Source organism: Sinohyriopsis cumingii, chromosome 2 (assembly GCF_028554795.1).
Source record: "Sinohyriopsis cumingii isolate HCF-2022 chromosome 2, ASM2855479v2, whole genome shotgun sequence".
In the NCBI taxonomy this organism is placed as follows: Eukaryota; Metazoa; Mollusca; class Bivalvia; order Unionida; family Unionidae; genus Sinohyriopsis; species Sinohyriopsis cumingii.
In genome coordinates this window covers 44,892,513-44,910,651 of record NC_142962.1, presented here as the reverse complement: position 1 = coordinate 44,910,651, position 18,139 = coordinate 44,892,513, and the positions used below count along the sequence as shown (strand labels likewise).

The 18,139-nt window shown below is 34.4% G+C and overlaps 1 protein-coding gene across 2 annotated transcripts in view; it reads right to left on the bottom strand.

Moving 5' to 3' along the window:
- LOC149804750 (uncharacterized) overlaps positions 1 to 17,523 on the bottom strand; it is a 28,052-nt gene extending 10,529 nt beyond the window's left edge. Inside the window, exons 1-2 of one of the 2 annotated variants that reach the window (XR_016416557.1) lie at positions 17,361 to 17,523; positions 2,463 to 2,594 (exon numbers count right to left, since the gene is read on the bottom strand). The gene's annotated coding sequence lies outside the window, so the exon portion shown is untranslated. Of the gene's footprint in view, positions 1 to 2,462; positions 2,595 to 17,360 lie in introns of those variants that run through there. The other variant, XM_089943899.1, reaches the window with a different exon arrangement.
- Between the last annotated feature and the right edge of the window lie 616 nt (positions 17,524 to 18,139).

Genomic DNA, 18,139 nt, shown 5'->3' with positions numbered 1-18,139 from the left:
AGTCCAGCAAACAATGCTACATTACAATAACATGTAATGAAATAAAACAAATTAAAACTAACAGACGAACAATTAAATTAAATATACATAACACCTGCTTTACTTGAAAAAGCAAGTTAAGATTTAAACTGAAGGTGAAAATAATTTCAGTCTTACGGGCAGAGGTACACGTTTATATTAGACTGTACCTAAGAGCAATGGTACACCTTTGTATCAGACTGTACCTACGGGCAATGGTACATATTTGTATCAGACTGAACCTAGACGCTATTTGTTCTGATTAACGCAATTCATTTCCTTAAACAAATGCAATATCAGCAAATGAAGGAATAATAATATATATGTGTTTAATTTATTTACCCTCGAGTGTTCGTCAAGTCCTTTCATTTATTGTTATTATTATTTTGAAAGTTTTCTAGATGGAAATGTGGAGGTGAGGCGAAGATTGAAAAGATAAAAGAAAACTGGAGAAAACATAATCAAAAAACCACTGGTAATAGACAGGCCACAGATAGCCCTATTTAAGTTGGGTTCGGAAAACGAGACCTTAACTGTACATACATAAATTGGGTGTCGTCATGAGTAATCAAAGCACATTCTAGGTTGGAAAAAGATAGTGTAAGATTAAATTATTAAGTAGATTAGAAAAAAACAAACTAAAAAATATAAAAGTCGTAAGGGCGATGTTTAAAATACAGAATTCGGAAAACTAAATTTATATTCTTTTGCTGTTCTGTGATAACATCTGAATTAATCTCGTTTGTCGTTCATACGCAGTGATAGTGGGTACAATAAAATGGAAATCTTGTTAAAGGCTAAAATTATTACATGTGTCAAAATTAATTATACATCTTTCATATTTTCCCCATATGCATACATTTTATTTGCAAACACGATTCTTGTATAATGTATAATGATAAGGCGGTTGGGTTTTAATGTGCTAAATTGAATTTAAAATTAAAACTGACAAAACTAATATTATTGGAATGGTGGTAAATAATGACAAAGGAATTACTGGTCCACATACATGGTCAACTAAGTATATTCAGACTAAGAAATGTTTATATTCGCAATAGCGATACGATTGAAAGTATTTACTGTATTCACATGTATTTATTCAATAATTGCATTTTAAATAATATTCCAAAAATCTATATGAAACTTGAAATACAAATTTTGTTTGATACACTTTGGGTAAATAAAAGTTATGTGAATTTGGTATGACCTTTCTTAGTCTACAGAAATATATTTATACTGAAAAGTACTAGTACGAGCTCTGCCAATAAATAAGCGATAGGTTTTACAACGCACACACACACATACACACACACAGATACATACATACATACATACATACATACATACATACATACATATATGTTTGTTAATAAGTATTATATAATGAAACCCATTAAGTTTAAGCTTTATGGTGTGTGTATTTATGTCCTTGGCTTACTGCTTTAACGTAATCTTTATCCATGATCCAAATATTCCAAAACAAAAACGGATTTACTTAGATCCAAAATGTGTGTGTGTGTGTGTGTGTGTGTGCGTGTGTGTCTACAGTGTGACAGTTTTAATGATGTCTAGCACCGGGGCGTCATGCCGCAGACATGTAGCATCATGTCCCACCCAGTCACATTATCCTGACACCAGGCCAATCAGTCCTAACACTAACCTCTTAATGCTGAGCGCCAAGCGAGGCAGCTCCGGGGTTCGAATCCACAACCCCCGCATAAGAGGTAGATGCTCTAACCACTAGGCCACCGGAGCGAACTGATCCCAAATGTAACTGAAGATGACTAACATTTATTTTAGAATATTAAAATGTTAAGTAATTTTGCTAAATGTACACCAGATTATGTTATTGATAATGTGAAAATGAAGAGTAATTATGCTAAATATACACCAGACCATGTTATTCAGAATGTGAAAATGAAGAGTAATTATGCTAAATATACACCAGACCATGTTATTCAGAATGTGAAAATGAAGAGTAATTATGCTAAATATACACCAGACCAAGTTATTGATAATGTGAAAATGAAGAGTAATTATGTTAAATATACACCAGACCATGTTATTCAGAATGTGAAAATGAAGAATAATTATGCAAAACATGCACTAGACCTTATTATTAGGAAAACAACAACAAAACAAACCAGTGTATATAAAAGTATTTAAATTGTTGAATATAGAAAAATTTGAAACAACTAACCAATCTACGAAATCATCTATACGATCCGTGTCAAATAAGAACATGCATTTATCTCAGAATATCAGAAATAAAGTATTAAAAAACTCTTTATGCATGATCATATGTTTTCTGTAGAGTCTTTACAAATGATAGAAGTTCATATCTACGGGTAACTAGACCCACACACACATATGAATGTAGGATCTTGCCTATGATAACCGTTAGATACTGTTATATGTATGAACTCTCTAAACGTTATTCTAACATTATTTTGATATTTCATTCATCCTTGCCTTCATATATCTATGTCTTCTGAAACGTTGTTCATTATTGTCATTGTCATGGATATTTGCAGTCCCGACAAAGGAAACTTCCATGAACTCGAACTGATGAGTAACTATAAAAGAGCAATGATTTTACATTGTTTAGTAATAAATCATAAACAGAGTGTTTAAATACCAGAGTAACCGAATACCGACTATCTACTGTTTGAAAAGAACGTATAGGTTTTTTATCTTAATTTATTTTAGATGCTGAGTACAGAAACCACCTGAGATATTCTTGATAAAATCCAACAGGCCAAAATTTTAATAACAAACCCATTTTCGTACCGAATCTTTCTGTACGTATTATGTTCACAGGATACTTCTAAGTGCAGTATACAATTCTTTGTTATGACCTTTGATCTTTGGTCGGATATCATGGATAGAAAAATATCATTAAACTTAACTCTCCGACGAGTGTCAAGATAGTCATACATGCTAACTTTGCTAAAAATCTATAATAATAATTTTTGGGTAAACACTCAAATTATAAAACTTGCGTCATTCGACTTATATTTCGGATGTTTCTTTCAGACGAACACCAAAATTTCATTCACAAAAATCTACATCCTGCTACAATGTTTTAGCAACAAAAAAAAAAAAAAAAAAAATGACACGACGATCACTTCAAAAGAAAAGGCCATATAAACACTATTTTCGATTACCATCAAGGCAATCTCTTTGGAAGTTAGTTCAGCGTCATTTTAATACAACAAGAACAATTATATCTTGCAAGAACAAGGCGTTTGTTTCAATATAGGTATGTCAATTTATTTGTTTCAGTGTGGGTATGGCAATTTGTTTGTTTCAATATAGGTATGTCAGTATGTTCAGGAACAGTAGTAACTACCATCTCATCAAAATGAGTAGCGATAATAGGATGTTCACGATGGCCGCGATTCATCAATACCATTTTTACTTAGGACCAACCAAAGGTTGAAAGAAGTCTTTCAGTGAAATTGTCCATGACAATATATTCATAAAAAGAAGCAGCCATAGCTAGATTTGTCAAGGTTACCATGTCGATTATATTTCGGTAGTATCGACACTATTTATATTTGCCGACAAGATTATATTTTTTAAGTAGTCTTTAAGCGTAAGCTCAACGTGGCCATAAAGTTCTGTCGAAATAGTGATAGAAAGATTTTAATATAAAATTGGGGGATTGATTAGTACCATTTCAATTAAGGATCATCATAAAAATATGTCTGCCATATATACTGGATGTCATATTAAGACAGTTTTGATTAAAGGGCTTATTATTTGTCATAAAATATCTTTTGTTGAAAGCCTGATGTTGAAATGATATACCGTTCTGGAGAAGTGGTGATTTAAACAAATATTCAAGTTGGCGGACATATTGACTGTCTGTTTTCATTTAGAACCAAATAGACATCACAAAAAAAGAGTCTTTTTTGTGAAAACCTTATCGACACAACAATACGTACAAGGAGTAGCCATAACAACATTTTCGAGATGATAATCATGAAGACCACACTGCTAAGGAGATATTGCGAGAACAATACTTTAAACATGGCTACCAGAGCAGTCATATTGGTTCACCGAGAGACAATATTTAAACTTAGAACCAACTTGATATCGCGCTGAATCCTTTAGTGAAAGTATTATGTCAAAACGACGATCCATTCACGAGGAATAGTGATATATAATTTGTTCTCTGGCCGCCATGGCAATCATATTGGTTATTAGATCGGCAACACTTTTATTCAGGATTTACTAGGCAGCATAGTAACAGTGGTATCCTATAATTTGGGCCACTCACCCTCCTATCCTATAATTTTAAATTTATGTTTCCTTGACCTTTTCCTGGCGTAACAATTTATTTTTTTCCCAAGCAAGGGCTATCCATCCTCGTATTTTCAATACTTCTGGGAAAAATCTTAAGATAAATATGCTATTTTTAAATTATTTTTTCCAAAGTAATTGCCTTCTTATCCTCATTTAAAAAAAGCACCGAGGTCTCCCACGATCTTATCCTCCGTAAATCTTTGACCACCAAACCGCGTATCATATCTTAGTATGCATTAATAATCTCTGTTTACCACACGACTAAAATAAAATGTTTTATAAAAGCGTCTAGGCCTCCCACTCCCATTTACGCTACATTTTGAAGACAAGACCGTAGATCCCCAATACACACACTTTTCATAAACCAATAAATCACAAATACTCAAAATTTTAAAAAATAACACTAAACTCACAAACACAAATTTAAATAAAAAACAACACTAGAACGTCAAAAATCCAAAACAGATATCATACACTCCAACACAGGTATTCAAAATTAAAGGTTATTCTGTTAACACAGTGCAATCTTGGATAAGTTAATGGTCTGCTTTCTCCGCTCCTTACCATACCCTGTGGTAACTTGAACCAAACAAAGTCTGTAATTTCAAAATAAAACATCTGCAGGACTGGAATATGTATTTAGCTGAAGAAATAAACAGCCAAACATTAAAGTAAATAAATAACGCACGTCAGGTTTCAGAAACTAACAAGCAATGGATCTTTTTCTTGCCGTGCAGCTAAGAAATAGAAAAATAACTGCCAATCTGAAAAAGTCGAATACTGGGTCAAAATGCAAGTTAATGAGATACAACAGTATCGACAACGACAAGATCTTCAACAAGGCCTAGAGTTACAACCAATACCTACCACTTCCGCAACAAGACATACAACTCGACCAATAGCTACAACAGTGCCAATATTGACAAGACTTTAAATTATGCATACATTTAAAACAGTACCTATGGCTATAATGTCAAGGCCTTACAACTATGTTCACATTTACAACATTACCTACAACCAAAATGAAGAGAGCTAAAAATTGGCATACAACTGCAACAATAGCTACACAACTACGTTGACACGAATATACAACTAGGTAGACACCTTCAGCAGTACCTACAACAAGGCCCAGCAAACTAGGCATACAGCTACAGCAGTGCCGACAACTACAACGGCAAGAAAATTACATCCCGGCTTAGAGTCATAATAGTATTGACAACTACAATGACAGGACCAGACAACTAGGTCTACAACAACAGCGAAAAGGCCCAGCAATTAGGGATGCAGTTATAACAGTACATACAACTGTAAGACCCTACGTCTAGGCCTACAGATACAACAGTATCAACAACTACAGTGACAACTGCTTCAGCTAGACCTATAGTAACAATAGTAACTATAAATACAATGAAAAGACCCTGAAATAGGCTTAAAGTTACAACCGTATCTACAAGTACACTGTCATGACCTACGACAAGGCCTACAGCTATAACAGTTGCCACAACTACAACGAAAGCCGACAGTTACAACGGTAGCTACTAATACGGTGACAATATCATACAGACAGGCCTACAGTTACAATAGTTTCTACAGCTACAATGACAATATTATACAACGAGGCCTACATTTACGAGAGTATCTTGAGCTGCAAAGACAATATCATACAAACAGGCCAACAGTTACAATGGTATCTACAGCTACAATGACAATAGCATTACAACGAAGATTACAGTAACAGCAGCACATACAGCTACAGTGAAAATATCATACAACGATGCCTACAGTAACAATAGTAAAAAGAGCTACAATGGCAATATCATACAACGAGGCCTGCAGTTACAATACTATATATACACCTACGATGACAATATCATACAACGAAGCCTACAGTAACAATAGCATCTACAGCTACAATGACAATATCATACAACGGGGCATACAGTAACAACAGTATCTACAGCTGCAATGACAACATTGTACAATAGTATAACGAGGCCTACTGTAACAATGGTATCTACAGCTACAATGACAATATCATGCAACGAGGCATACTGTAACAATAGCATCTACAGCTGCAATAACAATATCGTACAATAACACAACGAGGCCTACTGTAACAATAGTATCTACAGCTACAATGATTATATCATGCAAGGAGGACTACAGTAACAATAGTATATACAGCTACAGTGACAATATCATACAACGATGCCTACAGTAACAATAGTAAAAAGAGCTACAATGGCAATATCATAAAACGAGGTCTGCAGTTACAATAGTATCTATAGCTACAACGACAATATCATACAACGAAGCCTACATTAACAATAGCATATACAGCTGCAATGACAATATCATACAACGGGGCTTACAGTAACAATAGCATCTACAACTGCAATGACAACATCGTACAATAGTACAACGAGGCCTACTGTAACAATATTATCTACAGCTACAATGACAATATCATACAACGAGGACTACATAATAATAATATCTACAGCTACATTGACAATATCATAAAACTGGGCTACAGTAACAATATTATCTACTACTACAATGGCAAGACCGTACAACTAGGCCTACAGTACCAACAGTATCTACAACTACAATGACAAGACCGTACAACTAGACCTACAGCAACAATAGTAACTACAGCTACAATGGCAAGACCGTATAACTAGGCCTATAGTAACAATAGTAACTACAGCTACAATATCAAGATCGTACAAAGAGGCATACAGTAATAATAGTATCTACAGCTACAATGAATAGACCGTACAACTAGACCCACAGTAGCAATAGTAACTACAGCTACAATGACAAGACCCTACAACTAGGCCTACAGTAACAATAGTAACTACAGCTACAATGACAAGACCGTACAACGATGCCTACAGCAACAATGACAATACCGTACAACGAGGCCTACAGTAATAATAGTATCTACAGCTACAGTGACAAGACCGTACAACTAGACCCAAAGTAACAATAGAAACTACAGCTACAATGACAAGACCGTACAACGAGGCCTACAGCAACAATATTAACTACAGCTACAATGACAAGACCGTACAACGAGGCTTACAAGTACAGCAGTACCTGCAGCTACAACAAAATGTACCTGATACCTATCAAATATGTGAAACAAATAAACAAGCAGTAGTAGTAGTTGTAGTTGTTGTTGTTGTTGTTGTTGTATTTCAAATACATTCATAGATAAGGTTTGAATTGAAAAGCTTTTATTTTCTCCTCGGAATTTATTTATGTTACTCAAAATAAACTTTTCAGCACAATCATTAAGAACAAATCAATAATTCAAAAATAAATATTTAAAAATGTTAAAAACACCGTCACATCTACCTACACTAATACAGCCAACACAAGCATTTCCTAACATTAAACTTTTAGAAAATTTGATATTGTTATACCAAGAATAGCTATTATGAAACCAAAAGATGTATTTAAAAAAATAGTAACATTTATTATCCTATTTTCTTTAAACATTTGCGCTAACCTTTTTCGAAATAATAATGTTTATTTAACTTTGAAATTTATTTTGTTGGTATTTCCTCTAATATTATTTTAAAGATATTAAATGTGAGCTTATTTGTTTTCAGTATTTAGCAAAAGTTCTTGCAATTTAGCTTTCCAGCTGGATTTGTTTAATTCATTAATGACTTTTTATTTCCTGTATATTTTCAGTATAGATTTTAAAGGCTGATTTCCTTGACACCATTTAACTACTACTACTACATTTACATAATCTGTTTGCTGTGCAAATAATCTAGAATGTGTATTACTTCCCTATGCGTTCGCAGTATTCATCTGTCATAGTTTCGGGATTTATTACTTGCTAAGTGGTTCAGTTGTGTCATTACGTGCATTTTAAATTCTTCTGAACTCTTATCGGTTTCGTAATAGTATGCGCTTGGTCCGCTTCTCTTTTTCCAAGTATCTTGCTGTGATATTGAAAGTTGCTATTCATAATTTGCCCATTGTCACGTGTTTGCTTATGTTTCCCAAAGTAATAAATACAACAAATCAATTACATCTCTTTGTAAGGCTATAGAGTCAAGTGCCGACATTATATTTGGTTTACCCAAGTTAGAATTGTATCGTATTTTTGCACATATATTTTTGCAAGCCACAGTTCTTTCTTAAATAATTACATTATATGGTGTATCATCTGTGTAAAACTTATTTAAAAACTTTTGTTTAATAAATTATTTGTATTTATCACCTTCTTGTGTAATTAATTATCCAGTTAATGAAGATGTGTTTATAATCTTAATTGTGATACTAATATATTACTGGAATTTGTGTATAAAGAATTTCGTCTATTAGCTTATCATCAAACTACTGATCAAAGCTATCCTCAGAAACAGATTTATCAAACCTTTCAAACATACACACTTTCTTACCATCGTTATGCTATTTAAATTGCTCAAAATGAACTTGAAAGATTAGGTTAATTAGAAGAAATAAACAAAAAACCGTAATATTGGCTGCCTGTGAAAACTACTTGAATGACTGCAAAGCCTACTTACAGGAAGAATAGAAGCAGGAATTATAAATTATCGCAGCAAAAAGTAAATACAATGAAATATCTGATAAACATATTACTAAGAAGGATTTGGATAAAATGGATTCGAAACAAATCAAAAGAATATATGACATTTTTGTACATGCTAGATCAAAACAAATACCACAGAATTCTTAAAGGTGGTAATACTAGATATAATATATTTAATTAGTTAAAGAAAAATTCAACTTGATAATTTAGATCAATTACAGACAGAGCTGACAGAACATTACTCAAGAAAAAACGGAGTATAGTTTACTGGGTTTTCATCTTTGGCAACAGTATTCAAGTTTTGGCATTAATTGTTTCATTTTGTTTTCAACACATTTTATTGTCACAATAAAAGACAGTGGGATTGGGGACAAATTCTAAATACAATAATTTGCCCTCTCCCTATATGACACAGGTATTGCAATTTGACAACAAATAATGAAACATAATTTGTTGGAGAGAGAGAGAGAGAGAGAGAGAGGAACAGTGACAGTAATCACGATTTGAGTAAGTCATTGAAATCGTCCGGTAGCGATTATATATAAATGTTGCATTTTATTATTTATTCACTTTGCCCTTTCCCCCAAAGCAGTCAGGGCTGGCAAGAGGGTGGGCAACTGGGGATATATTCCCGGGGTCCGAGCCCGTAAGGGGACAAGGGCCGAACAATACTTTTTAATTTTATAAAAGAAAAATTTTGTTTGAACAAAAACTAGGAGAGATCCGGGTGTTTCTTCCCCCAGGGCCCATCATCGCTCTCTACGGCACTGGAAGTATTAAATCTAAGCTAATAGTTTCTTATGATATGAAAAGTAAATTTCTCTTCGACTCGTCTCGTTGTCTACTGTACTTGGAACAGAACATGAAAAAGTGTGTGATGGTTTCGATCCCACCGCATGAACAAAATGGAGTGTCAGCAGGTTAAACAAGGTAAAGATTGGCTTTTCATGAACTTTTATTGTGTGCTAATCTAGTATAGATAATATCAAGGGTTCGATTAAAATCTTGGCCTTTTTATGTATACGATTTTTGGACATAGACACTTTTTCAAAGCACAATAAGACAATACATTGAATATCCTGTTCGAGATTGTTCCACAAAGATTATGTTGAAGGTATAAAAGATTATTTGATAGAATTTAGAATGAAACTGCAAATGGACATATTGTTAGAACGTGGAAGGTTATAATTTGTTTGTTCGGACACAGAGAGATGGAGTACTTTTGGAGTCTGGATCATTTTGATGTTGTAGAGTGTTAGTATCCTGTTTCAAAATAGAGAGATTGTCTGCTATTGTATTTTTAAAGTCCTGTAACTTTTCTTGCCGATCCTATTTGTTGTTTTTCCAACTTTTCTGAATCGATCAACAAGCATCCGTCCCAGACTACACTGGCATATTCCATGATTGGCTTGTTACAAGCTACATGTAGTTTTGATAAAAATTTGCCTATTTAGTTGTTTTAGTTTTCGTAGTTTAGCTATTCGACATGATGCTACTTTTAAAATACTATCAATGTGAAAAGTCTATTTTGGTATTTGATGAAAGTATTATTCCTAGATGGCGATGAGAATCCACGTATTTAAGTTCGATGTTATAAAAACAAGTTCAGGATTTTTTTTACGTTTTGTGCGTGAAATACATAGCCACTGTTTTTTTCTGGATTAAATTTTAAGAGCCATTTCGTGGACTAGTTATGCAGTTGTATTAGGTCGATATTCAATGCAAACTCTGTTTCAGCACAGTAAGGGGATGAATAATGCAGAAGAGGTGAGGCAGCTGCCAAACGACGAGTGAGAGAGATCATACCATCGGCAATACCATCGTTTACACAAATTAAAAACAAGAATGGCACAAGCATAGATCCTTTGAGCACGCCAAAATTTATAATCATTTCCCGTGAATAAGTATCATGCAAAACCACCGCTTGTTTTCTGTTACTTAAAGAACGTTCAAACCATCAGATTATCTGACACCCCGTATTCCATGAATTTAAATAATAAGCACATGTTGCAGACCAGATCGAAAGCTTTTGAACGATCACAAAATACAATAATACTACATTCGAGTACGGCACAAGCGATGAGTATGCTTTTTATCAGCTGACTAAGGAGGGAAGAATGGAGTAAACTCGAACTCATGATTTCTTTTCAACCATAACACAAGATGATTCATTTATTAAGAAAGATTGAATACAGTCACAGTTCATAACAATGACAATCTTGATGTTTTTATACTAAGCCAGAATACTACCATTGTCCTGAGGTACAGTTTGGCATATGATAATTTTACACAAGGTCAGGGTATATATTAGCACTATACAATTAATTGATTATAATATTACTTCTTTTGATGAATGAAATTTATATAAGATTTACCATATTTTGATTTAGTTGTAATAAAGTTTAATACAGAAGAGAAAATATGACTTAATTGTAAAATGTGAAAAGTAAAATCTACAAGGAAAACACTTTCTTGATTTTACACTTCCACTATAACATAATACTTATTCGAATTGAACTGATCTAAATGGAAATAAATTGGTTGTCAAGTCGGTGGGGAAAAACAGTCACAATGACTAAGACAACTAGTAAATAATAAAATAGAAACATAAATAAATTATGTTTTATAGATTGCTAGATTAATCAAGTATTGTTGAATTGAATTTAGAACGTCAAGTCGGTGAGAGGAAAGCACTCAAAATGACTTAGACAGCTAATAAATAATAAAACAGAAATATATAAAAATTATGTCTTTATATAGAAATAAATGCACTAATTTTTAAAATACATGATTCCTATAACATTCAAGTCAAATCAATTAATTCTCACAATGCGCATCAGAAGAAATACTTGACATTCCTACACTACATGATTTCTATTACATTCTAAACAGATGAATGTACGATTATTTTCTGAACACAAGGACACATGAAGCATGAATTTAAAACGAAAAAATTCAACGAATAATTACAAACTTATATCAGTGAACATATTGTATGCAATTGAAACTACCCTTGTGCTTTATAGAGTCTCGCTTTTACTATGAACTGATTTTATCTCTTTTCGTGTCCTCAACTTTCCAACAAACGTCCCTTGGATAATCTAATGAGGAATATATGTTATTTCCTGGCGCTAAATTCTGGCTCATTCAGAACATTAGACTGACTAATTTCGCCAGGGAGATTACATAAACCTTTGAATTTCGTCTGGGAAAACACCCACCCACGTTTAGCTTACTTTCTCTAATCGCCCAAAAATTGTTTGCTCTCCAATCGAAGTCAGAATAACTCTCTCTAGACTGCCTTTATTAATAACTATTCTGGAAAATACCATTTTATGACACATGTTTCAAATGGCAAAAGATTTCCCAAAATTTCGTCTCTGGTTTATGTTAGCTTTGTCATTTTCCGCCATATTACCTTGCGTTAACATATGTCTCATCATTATGGAATGAACTCTAAATAAATTTAAATTATGTCCAAACCCCAAACAAAAAATGTTAATCAATATAAGCTGCAATGTTATCCCCAACTTAGCCCATGCATCAATCTTAATGGTTACGTGTCACACTGACAACGACAGAATGTAACACAAAAACATATATAAACGTATATATATATATATATATATATATATATATATATATATATATATATATATATATATATATATATATATATATATATATACTATGTTTCTATTGTATGATTTACTAGTTGTCTAATTTCCTATTTCTTTAATTCAGTTTACAACTAATTATTTAATAACACTAGGGATACTACAAGACAGAAAAATGTGGACCTAAAGTAGTAAAACACACCACCCAATCCCATAAAATTAAAAGTAACAATGCCAGAAACAAACGTTTGAGCCTACTTACATGACGACAAAGCATACGCACATAAAAATAATATATTAGTTTTGCAAACACTAAATGAACGAAAAAGAACCAGAATATGACACTGTTGTATCAACTATTTTCTTCTCTACCTACTGACAACCAAACTAATTTTAGATTGAAAAAATAAACGAAATAAGAACAATTGATTTTATTAAAAAGATAAAATATTACAGAGGTTTATGAAACGAAAGTACAAAACGGTATATATTAAATATGGTTTATTGCGGTATTGGATATAACGCGTAAAATGTTATAACGTCTGAGTTTAAAGCCAACTTTATAGTTAATATGTATTACAAAGGATTTGTTATAAGGTTCCAATGTTATAACGTTTAACTAAATGTAACGTTTGGTTTATGTGGCCTATATGTGAAAATTAGCTTACTTATAACGTTTTTATCACCAGACTCACCGGGGGCCCCGAGTGGCCGAGTGGTCTAAAGCGCTCACCGTTCCGGATCATTGCCATCTCACCTCTGTCTGCATTTGTTCTAATCTCGGGTTCGGCCAATGTGGGTATGTGAGAAAACATGCCAGTAGCTTCTCGTGGATCGGTGGTTCTTTACGTGGTTTTCCCAGGTTCTTCCTCCACGATTTATACTGGCCGCCATGTATAGCCTATCTTGTGCTGAAAAATGGTGTTAAACCGTACAACAACAACAACAACCAGATTCACCGAAGACAGATAAACAATGACTGTGATTGCTAAAAAAAAAATCAGATAGTCTATGGCCCATCTAATTTCAGATTGGGCCCTATTTTTATTCTCAGAGAAGCGCCCATCAAGCTTGTGGAAATAAAATAATGTAATTATCTGAGGAAACTTTGATCGCGCTGATTTTAATTTCAAGTTAATGAAAGACTAACGAGTTAATAATAAGTGTCCCCATCTTTACCATTATGAAGGTCGTCCAGTTACCTGCATAAATTGTTCACCAGATGGTATGACCATAGCCGTCGACATGACAAAGACAAGACATCTTGAAAACAAACTAATATGGATATAAAGTTTCTCGATCATAACATTCCTGTATAGAGGTAAGCATGCACATAGCTCCAGGTGGGGTGGATATAGTAGATGTTAGTCATGAAATTGCCAGAAAACCTACAGATACAAGGAGATAACGATGTAATACGGATACAGTTTGTATCAGAGAAAGAGACAATATAAAAACAAGCTAAAGATAAAGAATAGATTTTAGAGAAATTTACAATAAGCTGGACTCTAAATCAGGACCTAAAGACTCCATGAAGGAATTTAATAATTGTTACAAAATAGTACTTATGAAACAGAATAGCGAACGAAGAAAACCAAGGGATATAATGTCAACGGAAAATCCGTATATATTGATTGTTTTGATGTTGACTGTTTTAATTATTCCTACATGGAGTCGTACGTTACATTAGAAAGGCAAGCTAAAAAATATATATATATATTTTTTCAAATCCATTCGACTGCATAGAATGCATGTCATTACAGAAAATAAATTTGCATATGCATATTACAATATTTCAGGTGATCAAAACAAAATATTTTGACAACGACACCAGTGACCTACTAAGGGTAAATTGAGCCGGGGCGACGATGACGGCCCAAAGAGGTTTATGGCGCCCAAAAATTTATGGAGCCTGGGGCAACCGCCCCGTCCGGTAACCCACCCCTACCCCGCCCCCGTTAGTACGATGTCGAACGTCACCAACGACATGAATGAAACCAAAACCATAGCAATACCTAATGCTCTCTACGATTAAGAAATGTATATAAATAAAGTCAACGAGGGAATGAATAAATTCTGATAATGACAGTGAAAAGAAGAATTGATTTAATAGCCAGAAACATAGCATCTAAGGTTGATTAACTCCGAGCAATATTTGCAACATTTTACATGACCACCTAAAATGCAAAGTTCTTTGGATTTAAAAGTCAGAGAGATGCATAGAGACAGCTGCCGAATCAAGTACAGTTAATGGTTTTGGTTATTTTCAGCCTAAACATTTTTGTTTTCTTCACCAACTAAATCACACAGAAAATTACGACAATGGATACTGCTAAACTATTTTAGGATTATTACCTGCTAAAGGTGTTGTTCATGGAGATTTTATGTTATACAACGTTAATAGTCCATATAATCAATTACATAGTGGAATCAGAAATTGATTAGATTTTAGTAATAAAAATAAAGAAGGAAAGGTAACAGAGTGTAACTGTATAACTGTGACTCGTCTATGTCGCCAATGTCATGTTGATTTTGTGAACAGCTTGTGTTTTTGCGAAGGGACAGGTGTCTTTCAATAAGCAAACCATGAAACAATAATTGGAACAAAAACCGATTAAAGGAAACGTGCAGACGCTCAAATTTATCATATGATATCAGAAGAAATTACAATTGCCAAACATATACTCGTAGATTTGTTATTAGAATTTAAAATGCTTTCAATTAATATAAATTTTATTCGTCTCCAAAGCGTTGATTTGAATACAAAAGAGTGTAAAGACTGGGTTAGAAGCTAAAGGCTGTGTCATTTGACTATGAAATCTGGTTATAAAGTTTGGAAAAATTAAAATCAACATAAAATTTTATAATTTAATTAACTTGAATATTTTAATACAGTCTGGGCTATAAAATTCTTACACTGTGCGTCACGTACTAACCTTTATCATCAGTCTGATATAAACCACGTTCTAAATTGTAACCTCAGACACAATACGTAATACCATATATAACTACTTGCTAGTGGGCGGCCCTATTCATTTTTTATTTATTTGAATTGGTTTGGTTTTTTTAGAAATGTCTGACGCTAAAGATTCAGTTCTGTCATGTACATGTATATGTGACGGTCTAGCATATGCGTTTTGAAATTCATGGCTTTTCTTGGTCTAAATTCTTGGTCTAAATTACTTGAGAACACGATGCAGCGCGAGCAGACGCAACGAAATAGATAATCAAAGCTCGGCTACAAACAAAGGATATCATTCGCAATACATGTGTCTGTTCGTAATATATTTGTATTATTGTTTGGTAATCCGAGCTTTTCTTAAACTGTTGAGCTGGTAGCCTAGTGTTTTCTTGCAAGTTTGAGTGTTTGTGGTTTAGTAGTTTTATTCAATTGTTGATCGTTTGGGTTGATATTGTTGTTGTACGGTTTAACGCCATTTTTTTAGCACAGGATGGGCTTTACATGGCGGCCAGTATGACTGGTGGAGAAAGAACCCTGGAAAACCCCGGGAAGAACCGCCGACCTACGAGAAGCTACTGACAGGCTTTCTCACGTACCCACGTTAGCCGAGCCTGAGACTCGAACCCACGCAGACAGAGGTGAGATGGCAGTGATCCGGAACGATGAGCGCTTTGGACCACTCGGCCACTCGGGCCCCGGGGGAGGGGGGTAAATGAAAATGTTTGCTGTTGCACAAACATTTTCATTTACGAGACAACATGCCATCGCCTAAGCTCGTCTGGCCTATGCCCAGTATAGTTAAAAGCCAGGATCAGAAGAAGGAACAACATCAGTAGTAGTAGTAGTAGCAGTAGTACAGGGCCGAATCAGGTCAAAGGGGGGGGCAAATTTTTTAAAGGACGCCAAGTCAAAAGTCTAGGTGTCTATTTACTAAAAGTCTGCATAATGCCTAATAAACGTGCACAAGAATAAAAAGATGGACACATTTCAACCGTCAAGTGACTGTACGTTTGTGTATATGTAATTGAGTCCGGACACCCTGGACCCCTCTTGCGCCCCCCCCCACCCCCCCGCCGATCTGACCCTGTACTACGGAAAAGCACATCACGCTTTTCTGACCATAAATTACACTCGAGGTCAAGTTAGAAATACACACACACACATATGTAGTGTATGTATGTATATATGTATATTGTTGTTCTTGTTGTTGTTTGAGTTTCAACGCTATTATTCAGCACACAATAGGCTATAAATGGCGGCAAGTATAACTCCCGATAAGAAACATTGACGCACAGGAAGCACTGGCAAGCTTTCGCACATACCCAAATTGGCCGAGCCCGAGATTCAAGCCCACGCGGAGAGAGGTGAAATGGCAGTGAAAAGGTAAATGGCGAAGAAGAAAAAAAGGCGATCGTTCTAGACCAATCGGCCACCCGGGGCTCCTTTAGCTGAATTTGCTGAAGATAAACATAGTAGATTTTTCAAAACAGTACACCAACATACATACAAAACGCGTATACCAGTTAATAACTGTTAATGAAGACATCATATAAATCGAAACGTTATGTACCTCTAGTCTATCCAGGTTTTCTACCGGGAATAATGGACTCGAAATGCAATCACCAAATGTATGCAGTTTGAATATGCTGTAATATACTTAAATGCAAATCGAAAGTAGCTCTAGTCTAGCCATGTTTTCTACCTGGAACCCCTGACATGCAGTGTGAATACAATAAGAACGTGAAAGCTCTCATGCTTACTAAACGTGAGAGGACTATTTATCATACGTTAACATGATGGTCAGCTTTACCAGTTACTAATACGGGACAAGAAGACAAATATTGGTTAAGTGTTTGAGGAAAGAAAACGAACTTACCGTGAAAACTCTATCGACTTTTTTAAAACAGCAGACGTGATGTGTCATAAACTGAAATAAGACTATGACGTAATTCCGGAATAAACTTCCCTATCGTTTTGTTTTCTGGCAACACAAATATCTTACTTAAAGTTGTTCATGAAACAGTATTATAAAAATGAAATTAAACAAATGCGTTTATCTATCATTACATTTACCCATCCTTTGATACGTCCTTCCACACACATTAGAATATGACTGAATGCATGTATTTGGTATCACTATTTATTTATATATTCACATTACAACTGTCTGTATGTTTATCTCTATCCATTTCTATTAATCTATTGATACGTCGTTCAATAAAGACGCAAAATGATATATGAACTGACTGGTAGGTATGCAGACACATACATACATATAGAAACACAGAAGAAACCGTTATACGTGTGTACATATACAGGAGACATATATGGGGGGGGGGGTGTTAGGGCGATAACCAGCTACATAAATATATGTCTTAGTTTGATTGGCGAATGGATTTGCATTAACTTCTTCTTACATTTTTTCCACTCTGATTAACAGCAGACAAATTACAAACCCACTTCTATTATTAAAACACAAAAGCAAGCACATCTGGGTAGTCCAGTAGTGCAATACCGTAATACCGTAGATCCCCGGAGCTGAAGTAACAATCATGTACTAAGTTAACCGGTCATGCTGTGGCGCACAGGGGTTCGTTACAAAGAATATTTGGAGTATCCGTCCATGAATCAAGGGATGGGGTTCTAACCTGTAAC